The sequence below is a fragment of the Macrobrachium rosenbergii genome, chromosome 57, assembly GCF_040412425.1.
Source record: "Macrobrachium rosenbergii isolate ZJJX-2024 chromosome 57, ASM4041242v1, whole genome shotgun sequence".
NCBI classification, from domain to species: Eukaryota; Metazoa; Arthropoda; class Malacostraca; order Decapoda; family Palaemonidae; genus Macrobrachium; species Macrobrachium rosenbergii.
The window spans coordinates 7410391-7422890 of record NC_089797.1 but is presented as its reverse complement, the minus strand read 5'-3'; the positions used below and the strand labels follow the sequence as shown (position 1 = coordinate 7422890).

General features: G+C 33.8%; 1 protein-coding gene and 1 long non-coding RNA gene across 2 annotated transcripts in view; one reads left to right on the top strand and one right to left on the bottom strand.

Moving 5' to 3' along the window:
• Positions 1-3519, bottom strand: part of LOC136836922 (uncharacterized) — a 43969-nt gene extending 40450 nt beyond the window's left edge. Inside the window, exon 1 of the long non-coding RNA XR_010852502.1 lies at positions 3448-3519. This is a non-coding gene — a long non-coding RNA (uncharacterized lncRNA). The remainder of the gene's footprint in view (positions 1-3447) is intronic.
• LOC136836920 (uncharacterized) overlaps positions 1-12500 on the top strand; it is a 76978-nt gene that overhangs the window by 11022 nt on the left and 53456 nt on the right. The window lies entirely within an intron of this gene.

Genomic DNA, 12500 nt, shown 5'->3' with positions numbered 1-12500 from the left:
GAGTAAATAGTACCATAAATGTTATTTTACTAATACTACGTACTAAGGTTTTTTACTAGTACTAAGTACTAAGTATTTTTACTAGTATAAGTACTAAGTTTGTTTTTTACTAGTACTAGTACTAGTACTAAGTACTAAGCACCTTTTACTAGTACTAAGTACTAAGCTTGTTTTTTTTTACTTACAATGGTACTAAGTTTGGCGGTAAAATGGTCAAAGGTGTCAGAAAACGCGCTCGTGTCACTGCGAAAATTAGGCCGATGTTTTCAGAAACCTTGCAATTTACCTTTTTTTTTTTTTTTTTTTTTGTATAGCAGCCGGAAAAATTGACTGTCACGCACAATTCATATACAAGTAATCTCCACCCTTGGGGAATTTTATTACTTTAAACACAATCGAACAACAAAACATTAGACCATAAAATGACGGGTTATTGAGAAGCCGTGGGGAGAAGTACTAGACCAATAAACCTCCCTCCGTGCAATTTAGTCACCCAAAGTCACTCGAGAACAAGATTGTCTGTCTATCCGCCGGTCTGTCTACCAAGAGTACACTTTACGACACTTGCCGACATTCGCGGAGCAATCCATTACCAACTCGAGCATAAAGAAAAGGAAAAGAGAAAGAGTGAAAGTTTCGTGCGTGATAATGCCGACGCCATATGTCGGAGGGACTGCTGTATAGTAAACACGACGTGCTCACGACACAATGAAACACTCGGTTACACACCTCGAAGTAGACGGTAGAAGGGATTGCGGCTGATTTAATGTCTTATTCAAGCTGAGTGAACGCTGGTCTTTCTCACTTCTCTTCGTTTTTAGTCTAGACTAAACACACGATTTTGTATATATATATATATATATATATATATATATATATATATATATATATATATATATATATATATATATATATATATATATATATATATATATATATATATATATATATATATATATATATATATATATATATATATATATATATACACATGAGAGAGAGACAGACAGACAGACAGAGACAGAATGCACAGAACAATCCAGACAATTTCGCATTATGACTGAAAGCATCCTCGGAGGAAAACAATTGAATTGCGCTAACTGGCAAGCTATGTAAAATGCACAGAACAGGAGTCTTCTTGAAGAATGCGCAGTAATAAGACAAACGCGCTGAAAATTACAGAATTGCAACACTGATCATTACAACACAATTTTCTTTCAGGAAATGAAAGTTGACGCTTTTATCTGAGTGAACAAAGACACTACACTGCCCTCTTGTAGAGATATTGAGCGAAACACAAACATTGTTTGTTTAAGTAGCTTCTGATAATCTTTATATATGTACATACATATATATATATATATATATATATATATATATATATATATATATATACATAGATAAAGATGTATATGTACACACATCCATTATACATATACATATATATATATATATATATATATATATATATATATATATATATATATATATATTCAAGGATGAGGTTGCCAGTCCCAGGCCCTCATCAAATATTTCTCTTTAGGAAAATGACCATACTTATTGCGACGTCTTCAATAGCATTAAGTCAAGCAATCAATCGTTACTAGTAATAAGAGAAGACCATTCACGGATACTCAGTAATTAACGTCTCAATTTTTGTCCTAGACCAAGTCGACATTACTCCTACTCAAATCACTCATTATTATTATTATTATTATTATTATTATTATTATTATTATTATTATTATTATCAAATATCTCCCTTTGGCGAGAAAAAACTTTACAGTTGGGAAAAAATTCAAGAGTGAGAGCCTAATCTTGCTTAGTAAACTGGTTTTGTTCTAGCGCACCCAGCCCATTTTTGCCCTCATTAAAACGGCTTTGTTCGACCATTCCAGAACCAATAACAGTTTAATTTACATTATCTCTCTCTCTCTCTCTCTCTCTCTCTCTCTCTCTCTCTCTCTCTCTCTCTCTCTCTCTCTCTCTCTCTCTCTTCTGTTCTAGCACACTTTCGAAAGGGGATTTTCACGGGCACTTGATAAACAACGACATTGAATTAACAATGAGGAAAGTAGGTGAACATTTTCCACCTGTTCTTTAACAAACCTCCTTTCTCTCTCACTCTCTCTCTCTCTGTTCTTCTTCTTGTTCCTTTGATTGTATTGTTGCCCTTGCACTTTCACTTTGCAACAGGCACGCATCCTTTGCAACATCCTTCTCTCTCTCTCTCTCTCTCTCTCCCCTTTTCATCGCATAATGGTTGTCAGAGTTTCGCTTTGTTGTTGACGAGACTTTATCTCGCGGGATTCTGGTATGTGTCTTAGGCTCTTATTATTGTTGGAACGCATCTTCTTCAGAGCGTCATTTGCTGAAGTACTTTGGTCTGAACTGGCATGAATTTTTACTTTCATGGATTCATGTTCCTATAATTTCGGAATGCTTAGAATCTAGACGGTAGAATTCTTTGCTATCATTTATTAAGGTACTTATGAATAAGATTTTAGAAAATAAAGCGTTTTCGTAAATTTTCTTTTACAGAAAAACCTGTACACACGCAAACTTGTATACGGAGCACCTATAAAAATGCGAGGGGACCTTGATGCCCCGGGGACAAGGTTTTTTTGGGGGATAAGTTAATGATAAAGCTGAGAAAAAAACCGCTGTTTATGGCAGTGTCACACGAACAAGTCATCCGCCATCTTTGACACCTTACTGTTAAACTTTCAAAGCAGCAATCAGCCGATATAAGTGGCAAGATGGAGGCTTTTAGTACCATATAGCCCATTTTTTTATCAAGAACGTTAAAGAAAATTTTCTCCCTAAGGGGTTAGTGGCAACCAGTGCACCTCGCGTGATGAACTGTAGGCATTACTTAAGGGTCTTTGAAGCATCCTTCTGACCCCTAGCTGCAACCCCTTTCATTCCTTTTACTGTACCTCCATTCATATTCTCTCTCTTCTATCTTACTTTCCACCATTTAACAATTGTTTCATAGTGCAACTGAAAAAGGTTTTCCTCCTGTTACACCTTTCAAACTTTTCTACTCTCAATTTCCCTTTCAGCGCTGAATGACCTCATAGGCAGCAGTGCTTGGCCTTAGGCCTAAATTTTATATTCCATCCTATTCCATCAAGAATGTTGAGTACTGGGTGAATCTCCAAGATGCTGATAAGATGTCAAAGGTGCAATCTTGAGAGTAACAAGATTAGCCTAGTGGTACTTTGGTCACTGCTTGATAAAGAAAGTAAAGAAAGTAATGAAAGTAAAGAAAGCCTAAAGGCAAAGAAAGTAAAGAGAGTCAAGAAAGTACAGAAAGCCTAAAGGCAAAGAAAGTTAAGAAAGTAAAGAAATTAATGAAAGTAATTAAAGCCTAAAGGCACCCCATTCTGCATAAGCCAGTGGTGGCTCCCGCCCGAAAGTAAACAAGTCTTGCAAGCTACTCACTGAAACGCTGCGATTGGTTCTGTGTTCTGCTTGGGTGGGTGACCGTTACCGAATGGAAACAAGATCAAACTGTAAGAAAAGAGAGGGCAAGTATTATTAATGGACACATACACACATATATGTATATATACATACATAATTTATATTTGCATATGTATGTATATATACATATGTTTATAATATTTATACATATACACACACACACACACACACACACATATATTGTATATATATATATTATATATATCTATATATATATATATATATATATATATATATATATATATATATATATATATATATATATATATATATAATATATATATATATATATATATATAGTATATAATATATTTATATATATATTCATACATTTGTAAATTTACTAATATATACGCTCTAAGTTTAGCTTTCATTTCTACAGTTTTAGAAATAGTGACAAATCGTTACAGCAATTACATCCATTTCACCTCTCAAATAGCACTTGCTAACCTTTTCACGACGACACTCATGAGCCCAGATAATTAACCACTGGGTAAATAAATCTAAACAAGTAAGAAAACATGTAAGTTAATCGAAAAGCAACATACAAACAGTACATCAAAATAATAATGGCATATATACTATATATGAATATATATATATATATATATATATATATATATATATATATATATATATATATATATATATATATATATATATATATATGTGTGTGTGTGTGTGTGTGTATGTATATATATAATACACACACAGTATATATATATATATATATATATATATATATATATATATATATATATATATATATATATATATATATATATATATATATATATATAAAAATATATATATATATATATATATTTACTTAAAAATCTCCAAAATTAAAAACTGAAAAAGTCATCACAGCATCTCTCTCTCTCTCTCTCTCGTTAGTGCCGAATTTTCTTTTCTATCTCTCATTTGTGTAAAACAACCATAATGGTGCCATTATCTAGCCCCCCCCCCAAAAAAAAAAAAAAATAGAGGCTTTCCACAAACCAAAATATTACATACTGAAAAGAAGAAATCTCATCGAAATTTGGCCTCACTGACCAATGATACCGTAACGCCAAATCAACGCAAACTTTCAGCAAACTTTCAAGGAGAGAGAAATCAGGACAGAACCTTGAAGCGTCCCGGATCAAATCAGCGTCCATAGTATCTCAGTTCCCTGACCTTGTGAGACCCAACTTCTTCTTCATAGAATTATCATAAAAGGAAGTGGCAAACGACGAGGACTGTTTTTCCCTCGAGGTTTTATGGGAACTTGCTTAACATCCCCAGCTAAGCGTAACTTTGTCAAAGTCGATCTTTGTCAGGTAGTGGGTCCTGGTCTTTGTCAAATGAGATCCCAAGGTCCGCCAGGAAGAAAAGTCAGTTACTGGGGATGTTTTTGTTAAAAGACTTACATTTAACTCCAGCTTCCGAGTTTAAAGGAAGTTTCATCTTTGTCTTCATTACGTAATGTTTTGTGTTTCCCTCGTTCTTATTTCTTATGATTATTATTTTCGTCCTTGATGTTAAAATAAATAATGCTTGGTAGACATTTTCAATCTCAACCTCCTCAACTTATTACAGAAGGGCTCTTTCCGCTACATTCACTTGTTTGTCAGTTAGAATACGTAAAATTATGTAGATAACGAATAACAATTATAGATTATTACCGACCCGTGTTTATCTTTATAAATATCATTAACCTCAAAAGAATTTAGGATTCTTAAGATTTAACCGCATAATTATCTGAGGGTTTCTTGTGAGTATTACCTTTACAAGTCTTCAAGATGAATAAGAAGTTCCTATATAATAATAATAATAATAATAATAATAATAATAATAATAATAATAATAATAATAATAATAATTATTATTATTATTATTTTTTTTTGGTCTATCACAGTCATCCTATTCATCTTTTTTTTTTTATAGTGTGGGATCCCGGATTGCATCCTGCCTCCTTATGAGTCCATCACTTTTCTCAGTATGTGCGCTGTTTCTAGTAGCACACTCTTCTACATGACCCCTTATTATTATTATTATTATTATTATTATTATTATTATTATTATTATTATTATTATTATTCAGAAGATGAAGCCTAATTCATAAGGAGCAAGCCCAGAGAGGCCACTGACTTGAAATTCGATGTGGTGTTCATTTGAAAGGAAAAAGGAGTCAATTTCGAAATAAGGTAATGTAAATTTACATTTATTAAGGTTGGGCGGTTTGAGTAACAAAATCTTGATCCATTTTACTAACTATGAGGAAATCATTGTTATTAACGGTCAGTTTGGTTGCTAAATCCGCAGAGCGGGAGTGCACAGTTTTATAGGAATCAAACTGGAACTATTGATCAAGAAAATCACAGATTTGCATCCGAATGTGAACCTGTTCCATTGCACCAATCCTCAGAATTTTGCTGAAATCAATCGGTAATGTTTTGAGGCATCTCGTGAACACCCAGAGTGGAAAAATAAACAGAGACACGGCTGGACAGTTTTTTCCAACTTCGGTGACTTTTTTTGAGACGTCTCATGGACAGAGACAGACAAACGAAATGACATACCGTTAAGCTTTGGGTTTTCTTATGGACTGACACCCCGTAGCGGGGATAGTGCCGTCAGTACACCTCATGCGGTGCACTGTAGGCATTACTTAAGGATCTTTGCAGCGTGCTGCAACCCCTTTCGTTCCTTTTACTGTACCTCCTTTCATATTCTCTCTCTTCCATCTTACCTTCCACCCTCTCCTAACAATTGATTCATAGCGCAACTGCGAGGTTTTCCTCCTGTTACACCTTTCAAACCTTTTTACTGTCAATTTCCGTTTCAGCGTGGAATGATCTCATAGGTCCCAGGGCTTGGCCTTTGGCCTAAATTCTATATCAAATTATGGACGGACAGACTGACGGACACGAAAATGACAGGCCAGGAAAAATACGAAAATGACAGGCTAGGAAAAATACGAAAATGACAGGCTAGGAAAAATACGAAAATGACAGGCTGGATAAATACGAGAATGACAGGCTGGGATAAATACAAAAAATGACAGGCTAGGATAAATAAACAACGGTCTTCTAACATCTCAGGCGGAGGTAATTCCAATTACAAATTCCTATCAAATGGAATCCTCAACCTTCCCTCCCCCCACCTCCAACCCCAAATTAGAAAATTAAGAAACTCAAACGACTGTTAATCACTCGGCATCTGGTCTGACTCGTAATATCTCGCGGGAGGCGAAAACTAAAAACTTTCTTTCGACTTTTGAAGGTGAAAGCCACTCGGTAATGTCGAGTGAAAGCTGATGAGGTGAATCTCTCTCTCTCTCTCTCTCTCTCTCTCTCTCTCTCTCTCTCTCTCTCTCTCTCTCTCTCTCTCTCTCTCATTTTGTAGACAAATCTAACTATCAGTCTTGGCTAATTATATGAACCGAATCAACTGACCATCTATGTATCTATATTGATGGCATTACACAGCCCAAATCAATTCTCTCTCTCTCTCTCTCTCTCTCTCTCTCTCTCTCTCTCTCTAAAAAATGCAGTGTGACCTGGGAACAAACAGACACACGAACATGATGAAAAAGAAGGAGACAGTACATGATAATTCTGACACACTGAATAAAGTGCCGACATCGCAGTCACTCGAGCATGCTCAAACGTAGCCTATACCTCCTTCTTCCTCAGTGGGTCAGGTCACTGGAATAAAAATTACGAAAGAAGGGAAAGACATAATGAAAACAAAAAATAAGAAATTGTCATTCGAATGTGTTGCCTGGAGAGCACACGCGTCACGCATGCGTCAAAACCTCAGCGTACAAATGACACTACAATCACTTCTGCATTATGCCAAAACTAAGTACAGGTAACACAACAATCACCATTTTTCATGACGCCAAAACTAACAACTGATAACACAACAATCACCATTTTGAATTACGCCAATACTAAGTACAAATAACACTACAATCACCACCTTGAATTGCATCAAAACTAAGTACAAATAACACAACAATCACCATTTTGAATTACGCCAAAACTAAGTACAAATAACACTACAATCACCACCTTGAATTACATCAAACTAAGTACAAATAACAAAACAATCACCATTTTGAATCACGTCAAAACTAAATACAAATAACACTACAATCACCACCTTGCATTAAGCCAAAACTAAGTACAAATAACAATAAAATCACCATTTTGAATTACGCCAAAACTAAGTACAAATAACACTAAAATCACCACCTTGCATTAAGCCAAAACTAAATACAAATAACACTACAATCACCACCTTACATTACGCCAAAACTAAGTACAAATAACACGACAATCACCATTTTGAATTAGGCCAATACTGAATACAAATAACACTACAATCACCACCTTGCATTACGCCAAAACTAAGTACAAATAACACCACAATCACCACCTTGCATTACGCCAAAACTAAGTACAAATAACACTGCAATTACCAGTTTGCATTAAGTGACGAAATGTAAACAAAACACGAGCCTGGTGTCTTTTCCAAATCGACAGGTGCCAAACGATGACGAAATCTTATCGCAATGAGCGTGATGAATTTCAATCTCAGCTGACCCGCGCAAAAGAAAAAAAAAATCACCATTTTTATTTCTCTCCGAGTTAATTTTATTGGTGTTTGGGATGCGGTTATTAGCCACACGCTTCCACAATACCTTACGAATATAATTTACTGAAATAAAAAATCTTCTTGGGTAATATAGTTTTGATTTTCGTAAAGCATGATTCTGTAAGAAGCTGCGACGTGTAATCATTTGATCTCATGGAATGGTCATCAACAAATGAGGTCAATCGTATTTTTTTAATTTCTTTTTTTTATTTTACTATAAAACTCTGAGACAGGGATATTATTATTATTATTATTATTATTATTATTATTATTATTATTATTATTAGAGCAAGCCTATACGATCAAAAACTTGGATATTATTATTATTATTATTCAATCGTGCGCAAACCTAAAAGATCACCAACTTGTTAAGCAACTTCAACAGAACAGACTGTCTGCATTTTAACAAGAGAGAAAAAACAGATACTTAAGTGGGGTAAAAAAAATTATTGAAAAAAAAAAAAAAAAAAAAAAAACTGTTGTCATGCTTAAAAAAAACTGGGGTTGGGGGGAGGGGAGAACCTCGTCAGTAAAAAAAAAAATCAGCAGATGAAACAACGGTAATTACAACCATACCTGAAGCAAGTCAGTATAAAGGTAACGAGAGCACTGAACACCTGCCTGTCATACTTTTCATCTAACCTTGGACTTCTCTCTCTCTCTCTCTCTCTCTCTCTCTCTCTCTCTCTCTCTCTATCTCTATCTATATATATATATATATATATATATATATATATATATATATATATATATATATATATATAAACATATAATATATAATATATATATATAAATATATATATATAATATATAACATATATATATATATATATATATATATATATATATATATATATATATATATATCACCCACCCTGCTGTGAAAAGTCTTACTGTTCCAAAAACATAATTTCACCACCACCACAGTAATGGCTCCACCGAAGTCAATGCTCATGGCATGCACGTAACTTACTCCTATCTCCTCGCGCCCCCACCTCTCTTGAAATACCATCTCTGGCTCTCAGTCCAAAGAGCATTCTATCCTGGGAGCGTGGATCGTAATTATTTATTTCTATAATGGTAAAGATCACAAGTCACTGTAATGGAATGGAATATAGAGTTTAGACCAGAGGCCAAGCACTGGGGCATATGAGGTCATTCAGCGCTGGAAAGGAAACTGAGAGTAGGTGGGTTTGAAAGGTGTAACAGGAGGAAAACCTCGCAGTTGCGCTATGAAATAATTGTTAGGAGAGGGTGGATAAGATGGAGGAAAGAGAATACGACCGGAGGTACAGTAAAAGGAATGAAAGGGGTTGCAGCCAGGGGCCGAAGGGACGCTGCAAAGAGACTTTAGTAACGCCTACAGTGCACTGGGTGAGGTGCACTGACGGCGCTACCCCCCTACGGGGAAATCACTGTAATGGCCACGGTTCTCGAGATGACGAAACCGGGAATGCAGACAAAGATGGAGATGTGGCTTTGCATTAATTCTGGCTATGTACACTTTCATTGCACGTGCTGCGAACGCTGATTTGTGTATTTACATTCACTGGTTACATTTTCTGTACTCTTTTATTTTTTTCATGTTGAGGATTTTGTAAGTAGGCAATGTCTCTGTATTGCTTTTGATTGCTTGCTTGTTGATATCTCGATGATATATATATATATATATATATATATATATATATATATATATATATATATATATATATATATATATATATATATATATACATATATAATCATAATCAAGCTACAAACGTCGTTCAATTCACGCTACTTCGGGAATAATATCCCCGATGGGGAATTATCGCCGAAGGGGAATTTTTAAGTGATAAATGGACATTTGTAGCTTCATGATTGTATATAAATCACAGTGTGATAAAAATTTCATATATATATATATATATATATATATATATATATATATATATATATATATATATATATATATATATATATATATATATATATATATCCATAACGCTACGTCATGTTAATAATCCCTTCTCCAACCGCTCAGTGTATACTTTCATTTTACTCACCTCTTATTAAAAGCGAGGCAACAAAGCTGTTACAAAATCTTGTTGCCTTTTGCCATTAAATAACAGTTACGCTGCTCATCGGGAAGGTGGCCGTAACCACAAAGAAGGAATTATCAGAAGTTAAAATCTGCCATTGACCCGAATTATGAGAGATAAGTCTCGCTTCAAAACACATTAAAAAATGTTGTCATTCCCGATTACCAGTTAAGGTATTTTTTCTCTTCCAGCGGTTTTTATTTCACTTGCTCTGGGAGCAAGAGCCCGTGCTGGCATGTTTCCAGCTTAACGAATTATGGGTGATAAGTCTCGATATAAAAGATGTTGCCATTACCTATTACCAGTTAAGGTATTTTTTCTCTTCCAACGGGTTTTTTTATTTCACTTGCTCTGGGAGCAAGAGCCCGTGCTGGCATGTTTCCAACTTAAGGAATTATGGGTGATAAGTCTCTCTCCATAATATAGCCTATCTAAAAAAACGTTGTCATTACCAATCACCAGGTAAGATATTTCTTCTCTTGCAAAGGCTTTCATTTCACTTGCGGGGTGCCCTGGGAACAAGAGCCCGTGCTGGCAAGTTTCCAGCTTAACGAATTATGGGTGATAAGCCTGGCCTCATAATACATTAAAAAAAAAAAAGTTTTGCTTTTCCAATCACCAGAAAAGATATTTCTTGTCTTCCAGAGATTTGTATTTCACTTACGGGCTGCTCTAGGAGCAAGAGCCCGTGCTGGTGCATAATACTGGAAAAATGTTGCCATTCCTTGTTACCCGCTAAGATATCTAAAACATTTTACATCCGTGCTGGCATGTAGCCAGCTTAAACTAAAACAACATTAATAATTGCTTTTAAGTTCTGAGATATTTCGGTCAGTCAGACTAAAGGTGAAACGCCTTTGCTTTTCTCCGTACAAATATAAAGCATATTTGTTCTGATTTATTTATTAGTTGCTGTGCATTTATATTTTACTTTTACTAGTTTACAAATCATCTTTTTTTCCTCTTTTACTATAATTCCGCACTTTTAGTTGTCTTCGATTCCGTGGAAGATTGGTCGCCAAGTTAATTGCTAATTTGTCTTGAATGTGCGCAGATTTTAAGAGTAACAAACATTCTTTTATCACAAATAATTTTGCTTAATCGAGGTCGTGCAGTAAAAACATAAAACGCACATTATTGAGTAATGTACTTGAACATACTAAAGTAAGGAAACATATATTATATATATATATATATATATATATATATATATATATATATATATATATATATATATATATATATATATATATATATATATACATATATATATATATATATATATATATATATATATATATATATATATATATATATATATATATATATATATATATATATATATATATACATATACATATATATATATATATATACACACACACACAATCTTTGTACACGTTAAATATAGACAACACAAATCCTCCTTATCCCGACACTTGAACAAGGTCTCCTCATAACTCATGGATCACCTACATTTCTCCTCTAACTAAAACTAATCTAATATCTTTTTTATTTTAACTATTGCTGCAATCCCTGTCACGCTTCACAAGGCGAGGGAATGAAATGATCATACGCGTGACGTAACGGAGTCCATGACTAAGCAGGGGAAAGAGCGTAAGCATGTATTAACATTTTCCGTTATGCGGAACCTTATTTTTAGCTACGCTACGGAGACCTTCGCCGTGTTTAAGTACGTGGTACTCATTACGCTATGAAAGACACACAATGATATATATGTATGTAAGTATATATATTTATATATGTATATATATATATATATATACATACATATATATATGTATGTGTATATATATATATATATATATATATATATATATATATATATATATATATATATATATATATAAACATGCCAAGCGCCATCCTGAGTCAAAGAGATTTTTAATTTAATGTTATTATATTTTAAAAGCCTCTAATTTAGGAAGAATTTTGTTGACAAAGAAAGTAGCAGTCTGTCGCTTTTCTGGGTGATTCGAACTTGACACGCGGGTGAACCTTTGCTATTAATAAATAGTTTTGTTCTAGAGAAATTGCACATACACACACACACACACACACACACACACACACAGAGATATATATATAGATATATATATAGAGATATATATTATATATATATATATATAGGAAGATTTTGTTGACAAACAAAGTATATATATATATTATATATATATACACGTATAACCTATATATAAATAAATTTATGTTATAGAAATTATATATAAACACACACACATATATATATTGTGTGTGCATATA